At 42.0% G+C, this 9,528-nt stretch overlaps 1 pseudogene; it reads right to left on the bottom strand.

Moving 5' to 3' along the window:
- Positions 1 to 289: 289 nt before the first annotated feature.
- On the bottom strand, positions 290 to 4,537 carry LOC102813065 (annotated as a pseudogene).
- Between the last annotated feature and the right edge of the window lie 4,991 nt (positions 4,538 to 9,528).

The raw sequence follows: 9,528 nt of genomic DNA, 5'->3' as shown, positions 1-9,528 counted from the left end.
CAGGGCAAATCATCAGTTTTACATTCAACAAATCATACACCTTGTTTCATTACAATGATTATAATTCCCTCCATGTACCATCTTGGTGCTGTGGGTTAGTGCACCAGACTGCAAACCCGTTTGAATTGCAAGATCAGCGGTTCAAACTCACCAGCTGCTCCTCAGAAACCTATAGGGGGTCGCTATGGGTCAGCATCAATTTGACAGCACTTAACAACAATGTACCAGCAGTTAACAGTATTTCTTTCTATTCACTTTAGCTCTTTTTGTAAACACTGGATGGAAGGTGTTATGGAGAATGTTCATTTAGCCTCCTGAGTGTTCTGAGCTGACACGGTGACCTTGCCTTGATGACACCCACAGCTGCCATCTGTCTCATATTGTGAACAGGAAAGCAACCTAGAGGAGGACAGTCAAGCTCTCAACACACAGAAGCTTGCCAGGAACCATATCAATGATGGTGCCATCACCAGACTTCAATAATTTGGGGCCATCCTCCAGTTTCTTAGCAGAATAACAATCAGTTGTCTCTTTAAACTCAGCAAACATGCAAGCAATGTAAGCTGTGTGACAATCCAGCACAGATGTATAGCCAGCACTGATTTGGCCTAGATGACTGAGGATGGTCACCTGAGCATTGAAGCCAGCTGCCTCCATTGGTAGGTCATTTTGACTGTCACCAGACACATTTCCGTGACAAAGATGTTCTTGACATGGAAGCCAACATTGTACCCCAGCAGAGCTTCACTCAAAGCTTCATCATGTGCATGAGTCTCAAGGGAAAAGCTATAGCAGAAACTGAACTCCAACAACATCTAAAGAAGTACGTAAATGAGCACAACTGGGTTAATGTGCTGGACAGCAAGGCTGGTTTAAATTGCAAGGTTGGTGGTTCAAGCTCACCAACTGCTCCTCGGAAACCCCATACAGGGTCTCTATGAGTTGGAACCGACTCGATGGCACTTAACAACAACAACAATTTTCTATTAAAACACACACTGATCAGGGGTAACGTTGACTGGAGCAAAGATGATCACCGTGCCCGGTTTGAGAACACCAGTCTCCACCCTGCCCACAGGAACTGTGCCAATACCACCAATTCTATAACCATCCTGGAGAGGCAGATGAAGAGTGGTCAGTTGGATAAATTGGTGGCAGGATGCAATCCAGACCTTCCAGCAACATGGTTCCATTGACATTGTCATTCTTCTGGAAGTCTTTCCAATCAAAGCATGTTAGCACTTGGCTTCAGCATGGTGTCTCCATGCCAACCAGAAATTGGTACAAATGCTATGATGCCAGGGTGGTAGCCAATTTTCTTAATTTAGATGTTAACTTCCTTAACAATTTCTTCATATCTTCTAGCTGTAGTGTGGCTTAGTGGAGTCCATTTTGTTGACACCAATAATTAGTTGTTTCACAACCAGTGTATAAACCAGAGGGTGTGTTCACATGTCTGCCCATTCTTGAAGATACCAGCTTCAAATTCACCTACTCAAGCAATCAGGAAAGCACAGTACAGTCAGCCTGTGATGATCCTGAAATCAGGTTTTGGGTTGGACACACAAGGTTTCTATGCTTGCATGTTTGCTGAGCTTAAGGAGACAACTGATTGTTGTTCTGCTGAGAAACTGAAGGATGGCCCCAAATTATTGAAGTCTGGTGATGGCACCATCATTGATATGGTTCCTGGCAAGCTCCTGTGTGTTGAGAGCTTGACTGTCCTCCTCTAGGTTGCTTTCCTGTTCACAATATGAGACAGATGGTAGCTGTGGGTGTCATCAAGGCAAGGTCACCGTGTCAGCTCAGAAGACTCAGGAGGCTAAATGAACATTCTCCATAACACCTTCCATGGTTCATGCATCAATGATGGTGCCCTAGTACTTGCTGGTCTCAAATTTCCACAGGGAAATGCCACACTCATGTTCAGCTTTCAGTTTATCAAAGACCCACGTACATTTCAAGGAGCCCTTTCCAGTAGCAGTGGACTTGCCTGAATCGAATCTGTGTGTCCAGTAATGACAATGTTTAGATGGATTTGTCCTCTCACATTCTGACTTAAATTTTCACCAACACCTGTGTTCTGGAGGCAAAACCATTGCTCATTGAATGAGTTTTGTTTGTTTGTTTAATATGTTCCCTAACCACCAGGAGCCCTGGTGGGAAAATGGTTAAAGTACTCAGCTGCTAATTGAAAGTCTGAATGTTTGAACCCACCAGTCACTCCTCAGGAGAAAACACCTGGCAAGCTGTCCCTTTAAAGCTAACAGCCTAGTAAACACTGCTCTATCATATAAGTCAGAATGGACTCAACAACAATTAGGAGGCTGTGGGTGGTGCAGATGGGTTAGCACTAGACTACTAACTGAATGGGTGGTGGTTCAAACTCACCAACAGGTGCCTTCTGAAAGGTCACAGCCTTGAGAACCCTATGGGGGCACCACTGTATCCTGCACACATGGGTTCCAAATTGACTCAATGACAACCCATTTGGGTTTTTACGATAGACTCCTTTCTCCAACATAAATATATTTGGGTGTCTGCTGTGTGTCAAGCATTGTACTAAAAATTCTGTTGTCATTTTGTGGCACTGTGGGGTTAATGCGCTGGACTTCAAGGTCGTTTTAACCGCAAAGTCGGAGGATCAAGCTCAACAGCTGCTCCCTGGAAACCCTTTAAAGGGTCACTATGAGTCAGAACCAACTCGACAGCATTTAACAGCAACAATCACCAACTAACTAATGAACCCTGGTTGTGCCAGGTAGCAGAAAGCCTCATCTTTCTCCCTCGGAATAGCTGGTAGTTTCAAACTGTTGACCTTAAGGTTTGCAGCCCAATTCGTAACCACTGTGCTACCAGAGCTCCTTCTGTAAAGATTTACAGCCTCGGAAACCCTGTACAGGGTCGCTATGAGTCGGAACCGTCTCCACGACATATAACCACCACTACCAGGTGCTTAATAAATGTTGTTTCATGCTGATATTGAAATGACATGGAAAATAAAATGGATACTTGCTCTCTAAAGATGGCGCTGAAAGACCTCTGGTGTCACCAACTGGTTGTTCCATGGGAGAAAGATGAGGCTGTCTGCTCCCATAAAGATTGACTGTCTTGGGAATCCTAAGCAGTGTCACTATGAGTCCGAACCCACTTGACGGCAGTGGCTTTGTTTTAAAAATGGTGCTACTGACCATGATTAAGGTTTACAAGGGGTCTTCAAAAAGTTCTTGGAAAATTTATATGAAAAGCTAATGGAATTTTCCCACACACTTTTTAAAGTCTCTTGTATTTCTGGGATTGTAAATAAAGATACCAATGCAATCCCTATAAGCTTTATACGATAGAGCTACCCTCTTCCTCCTACCCTGCCCCCTAGAATCTTTTAAGCGCAATTCTGATGCAGGAAGGTTAGGAGAAGTTGAATGATCCTGTCACTAGCTAACAACCACAGTAGTTCTCTCCATTTTGTCCATGTCCTACTCCTACCCCCTGACTTGATCCCTCCCCTCTTGGCTTACTTGAAATTACTTGTTACATTGCTTCTCTTCCTACATATTAAATCTATCCTCTGTCTCCTTCAGTGACCCCCTTCTCATCTACCCAGGAAATAGTAATGTTTCTAAAGAAAAGATTTTCTTTCATTCTACTAAATTTTAAACTATTTACGTATGCCACTTCTATAACTGCCTAGTGGGCAGTTACACCTACATGTTCCTCTTCCATCAAAATCAATGTGTCCAAAGTCAGACCTTCCAATTTCTAACCGAAAGCTCTCCTATGTCTCAGAAATGATATTGTTGCTGTTGCTAGGTGCCATTGAGTCAGTACTGATTCATCACGACTTTATGCACAACACAATGAAACCCTGCCACATCTTGGGCCAACCTCACAATCATTGCTATGCATGAGCCCATTGCTGCTGCCAACTGTGGCAAGCCATCCAGTTTCCCTGTGCAGGTTTACACTAAATGGCGGTTGAACACCTCCTAGCCCCATCTACTTAAACGGAACCTATTTTCCAAGACCTAAATCAAACTCTAAAATTTTCCTTATCATGTCACATAGAAGTTATTCATAAAGGTAATAATGATAATGAAAATCAAAAGTGACTGTTCATGGAAGAGTCCCTCTGTGCCAACACTGCAAATTCCATTTTGTAAAAGTGGGTAATGACAAAAAAAAAAAAAATTGTGCGTAATGAAACCTATGCAATGGAATTATTATGAGGAGTCAGTCAATGGACTAATGTGCATAAGGGGTTGAGCTCAGATGCTGGTAGATACAGAAGGTACTTGTGATATCTGTAGCTTTGTTTCAACATGACTGGACCAGGGTTCTTAGTGACTTGGCAGTGGAGATGTAGTGATCCCCATGATGGGATCTAATATCATGAAATCAACTCCATGATAAGATCTACTATGAACAGCCAATCAATTAAAAGAGTTTCCCTCAAGGGTGTTGCCTGATCCAATCTATTGGACACCGGGGCAGTCTGCTCGGTGTCTGCTGCATCTAGATCCTGCATCTGGGTCGCCATTACACCTCAAGTTCTTTGGACTTGAGCAGTGACCTGCTCCAGTGCCGATTCTGGTTGTCATCAGCAGCCAGCCATCTAGCCTGCTCAACCTGCCTGCCTGCCATCTGATTTGCCCATCTTAGTTCATCTGACCCAGGAATTTGGGGATTTCCCACCTCAACAACTGTGTGAGCCATTTCCTTGGTATAAACTTCTCTTTAAATATTGTATGGCGCAGCGGGTTAATGAGCTGGACTGCAAAGTCGGTTTGAGCCACAAGATTGGCAGTTCAAGCTCACCAGCTTTTCCTCGGAAACCCTGCACAGGGTCCCTGTAAGTTGGAACCAACTTCACTTAACAACAACAACATATAAGCTTCACTGGTTTTGCTTCTCTAGAGAACCCAGGCTAAGACATTGTTGCTAGTTGTTGTTGTTAGATACCATCGAGTCAGTACGGACTCATAGCGACCCAATGCACAAAAGAACAAAAACAAACAACCTAATAGGCTAAATTGTAACTAATTCTACGTGAAGAAGAATGCAGCATCAGGATTGGAGGAATACTCATTTCCAACCTGCTTACAGTGCTTGCTTACAGTGAAGAAAACTTGAAGCATTTACTGATAAATAAAGATCAGAGACTACAGCCTTCAGTATGGATTACACCTCAACATAACCAAAACAAAAAGAATCACAACTGGACCAATAAGAAGCATCGTAATAAACAGAGAAAAGAATGAAATTGTCAAGGATCAAACAGCAGTCAGGAAATCATACAAAGTCTTGCATTGGGAAAATCTGGTGCAAAGACCTCTTTAAAGTGTTAAAAAGCTAAGATGTCACTATGAGGACTTAGGTGAGCTTGACCTAAACCATAGTATTATCAAAAGCCTCATACACATTTGAAATCTGGACTATGAATAAGGAAGACTAAAGAAGAATTGATGCCTTTGAATTAAGGCGTTGGCAATACCATAATTGGATATACCATGGACTGCCAGGAGAATAATCAAATCTGTGTTGGAAGAAGTACAGCCAGAATGCTCCTTAGAAGCATTGATGGTGGGACTTCATTTCACATACTTTGGATATGCTATCAGGAGAGACCAGTCCCTGGAGAAAGATATCATGCTTGGTAAAGTAAAGGTGAGTGGAAAAGAATATGATTCCCAACGAGATGGGTTGACGCAGTGGCTGCAACAGTCAGCTCAAATATAGGAACGATTGTGAGGAATGCATAGAAAGCTACAGCATTTTCCTCTAGTAGCGTAGTGGTTACAAATCGCGCTGCTAACCTCAGGGTCAGCAGTTTGAAACTACCAGCTGTTCCACGGGAGAAAAATGAGGCTTTCGGCTCCTATAAAGATTTACTACAGCCTAGGAAACCCTGTGCAGGGTCGCTATGAGTCCTGCTCCATAGCACATAACAACAACATCCTTATAGGAGTCCTGGTGTGGTGCTGAAGGTTAATGTACTGGACTGCAAAGTTTTGAACCACAAGGTTGGTGGTTCATGCTCATTAGCTGCTCCTCGGAAACCCTGCAATACAGGATTAGGACTGGGCAGTGTTTCATTCTGTTGTCTGAACCAACTGGGTGTTGCGTTAGGTGCTGTTGAGTTTGTTTTGACTCAAAGCAACCCTGCATACAAAAGAACAAAACATTGCCTGGTCCGACCATCCTCACAATCATTATTGTGTTTGAGCCCATTGTTGTTGCACTGTGTCAGCCATCTCATTGGGGGTCTTCCTCTTTTTTTCTGCAGACCCTCCAGGTGCCCAGCAACAACAGCAACATGCCATGGAATTGTCACATGAGGTTTTGCTAGCAGTCACTGAAGAGAGAATGAGTGCCAATAAACCGGCTAAGATGAAACGTTGAATTTGGGAAAGGAGGAATCCAATTTTGGCTGCTCAGAGAATTCCCCAGCAAAACTTTCTGAACCTTGTTGTGTGCTGTGGAATGGATTTCAATTCGTGGCAATCCTATAGGATATAATAGAACTGCCCCCATAGGGTTTACTGAGTCCTAGTGCAGTGCTGTACTAGACTGCTAACTGCAAAGTAAAGGGTTCAAACCCACCAGCTGCTCCTCAGAAGCCCTATACAGGGTCACTATAAATCAGAACCAACGGGACAGTACAACCACCTAGGGTTTCAAGGCTGTACTTTTTAAAGGATTACTAGTCCTTTTCTTTCAGGGCCAACCTCCAACCATTTGGTTACCTGCCAAGCACTTAAGGACTGCACCAGCAGGGCTCCTTTGTGAACAATGTCACTGTTTCAATATATAGTGTCTGGTGTTTGTTCTTTAGATTTCTATTATGCATATCTCTTAAGTATTCCTTCACTTCCTTGTTCTGGATATCAAAATGCAGAACTCAAACAGAAAAAGAGAAGTTTCCTTCAATATGAGCAAAGACACAAAATCATGTGGGGCTTACAGAGAAAATTATTTCCTGGTGGGAAGAAGCTCTTCCGGGTTATTAAAGAGGTTTTTTTTTTATCTTTATATCCTAAATTCTCATTTCCTTCAAGATAAACAACAAAGTTTTCCCTTGCTGGGGGATTTGCCCTTAAGCCTTCCCAGACCAAAAGAGCCTATTAAGACAAAGGGATGTTAAATTCCATGGATTTCATGGTAAATCTGTGATAATCCTTCCACACTTGCCAAGGCCTGGAAATTAGCAATTCAAATTTTGCTTTGAAATGTACAGATTTACCCTTTCAGAGTTTCTTTTTTAAAATTACATTTAATTACACTAAGATTAGAATATTTAATTTACATAGTAAATGTTTGTTAATAAATGTTTCACTCATTATAAAATTCAGTCTAGAGGTGTAATTAGAACTCAGACCTACTAAAAAGAATCATCTAATCTAAGGAATGCCCTCACCTGGAGGTTTGAAAGAGATGGCATCATTCATTCATGAATGATAGACACTAAAATTTAGAATTCCACTGGGTGGAGGGTCCATCTACCTGCCCCAGCTGGGGGTTTGAATATAACCCAGTAGGGACTGCTAGCTCCATTCTTGGGAATTCAGGTGCAAATTATCACACTAAAGACAACCCAACAGATGCATAGAAAGCTACATTTTCTTCTATCCTAACATCCTTACAAAGGATGCTCTGGTAGCTAGCATAGTAGTGGTTATGAATCGGGCTGCGAACTCCAAGGTCAGCAGTTTGAAACTGTCAGCTGCTCCACTGGGGAAAGATGAGGCTTTCTGCTCCTGTAAAGATTTATAGCCTTGGAAACCCTGTACAGGATCGCTATGAGTCAGAACTGACTCCACTGCACTTAACAACAACAACAACATCCTAGGAGTCCTGGTGTGGTGCTGTGGGTTAATGTACTGGACTGCAAAGTTGTTTTGAACCACAAGGTTGGTGGTTCAAGCTCATTAGCTGCACCTCGGAAACCCTATATAGGGTGGCTACTGGTAGGAACCAACTTGACAGCTCTTAACAACAGTCAGTTCTGACTCATAGCAGTTAATTGTTAGTAGTCCAGTGCTTATCCAATAGCGCCACACCAGGAATCAATTCTGAGGTGAGTAAAATACTTTTTTTTTTTTTTTTTTTGGTGTTCATTATTATTGAGTATTCCAGAACACTTAATTGTGCACGTGAAGAATCAAGAGACAGTCATTCGAACAGAACAAGGGGACACTGTGTGGTTTAAAATCAGAAAAGGTGTGCACCAGAGTTGTTTTCTTTCATGGTACTTATTCAATCTGTATGCTGAACAAATAATACAAAAAGCTGAAAGAGAAGAGGACATAAAATACTTTGAAAATCAAAGACCACAGCCATTAGTATGGGTAGCACCTCAATGTAAAGAAAACAAAATTCTTCACCACTGGACCAATAAATAACATCATAATAAATGGAGAAAAGATTGAAGTTGCCAAAGACTTCATCTTGCTTGGATCCACTATCAACACTCAGGGAAGCAATAGTGAAGAAATCAAAGGATATATTGCATCAGGAAATCTGCTGCACAAGACCTCTTTAAAATATTGAAGAGCAAAGATAGCGATTTGAGGACTAAGATGCACCTGATTCTAGCCATGGTATTTTCAGTAACTTCATATTTATGTTGTGAGAAACAACTCTTGTGGGTGTGGTCCATCTTCAGGAATTCATGTGATTGAGGGCCTGACAAACAGATTGTTGATTTACATACAGGGAGGGATATGTGTCTGTTCTAGGACTAGGAAATTTAAATATGAATACAGCCATTAAGACAATGGGCAAGCCATTTTGGTTTATCTGGGGGAGGGGAAATGGGACATGCCATAGAAATGTATATGGGGAACTGGAACTGAAGGAGGGGCTTTATGGAGCCAAGAATAAAAACCATTTGTGGCAGGCCATGTGGAGCATCTGCCCTTGTCTACAGGGCTGGGTGCCCGATTTTACAAAATCGAATAAAGAAAACCTCACTCTCACTAACATGAGTACAGATTGGATTACTTGAGCATTTGTCAGTATAGACAATGTTCTCACAATGTGAAAGTGAATAAAGAAGACTGTAGGAGAGAAAATTGAGGCCTTTGAGTTATGGTGTTGGAAAAGAATATTAAAAGTACCATGGACTTCTAGAAAAATGAACAAATCTGTGTTAGAAGTATAGCCAGAATACTCCTTAGAAGTCAGGATGTCGAGACTGCATCTCTCATACTTCAGACATTTTATCAGGAGGGACCAGTCCTTGGAAAAGAATATCATGCTTGGTGAAATGGAGGGCCAATGAAAAAGAGGAAGACTCCCAACGAGATGAACTGGCACAGTGGCAGCAGCAATGGGCTCAAGCTTCACACTGATTGTGGAGCTTATGCCGGTCTGGGGAGTATTTCATTCTGTTGTGCATACGGTCGCTATGAGTTGAAATTGACTCGACAGCAACTAACAACAATTATTGCCTTTTATTATCGATATCTTTATTAATTTGATCTTTATTTGTTTGGGGGGTTGAAAACATTACATGTAAATTTACATATA

The sequence above is a fragment of the Chrysochloris asiatica genome, unplaced genomic scaffold, assembly GCF_000296735.1.
Source record: "Chrysochloris asiatica unplaced genomic scaffold, ChrAsi1.0 scaffold00001, whole genome shotgun sequence".
In the NCBI taxonomy this organism is placed as follows: domain Eukaryota; kingdom Metazoa; phylum Chordata; class Mammalia; order Afrosoricida; family Chrysochloridae; genus Chrysochloris; species Chrysochloris asiatica.
This window is presented reverse-complemented; position numbering and strand designations above follow the sequence as displayed.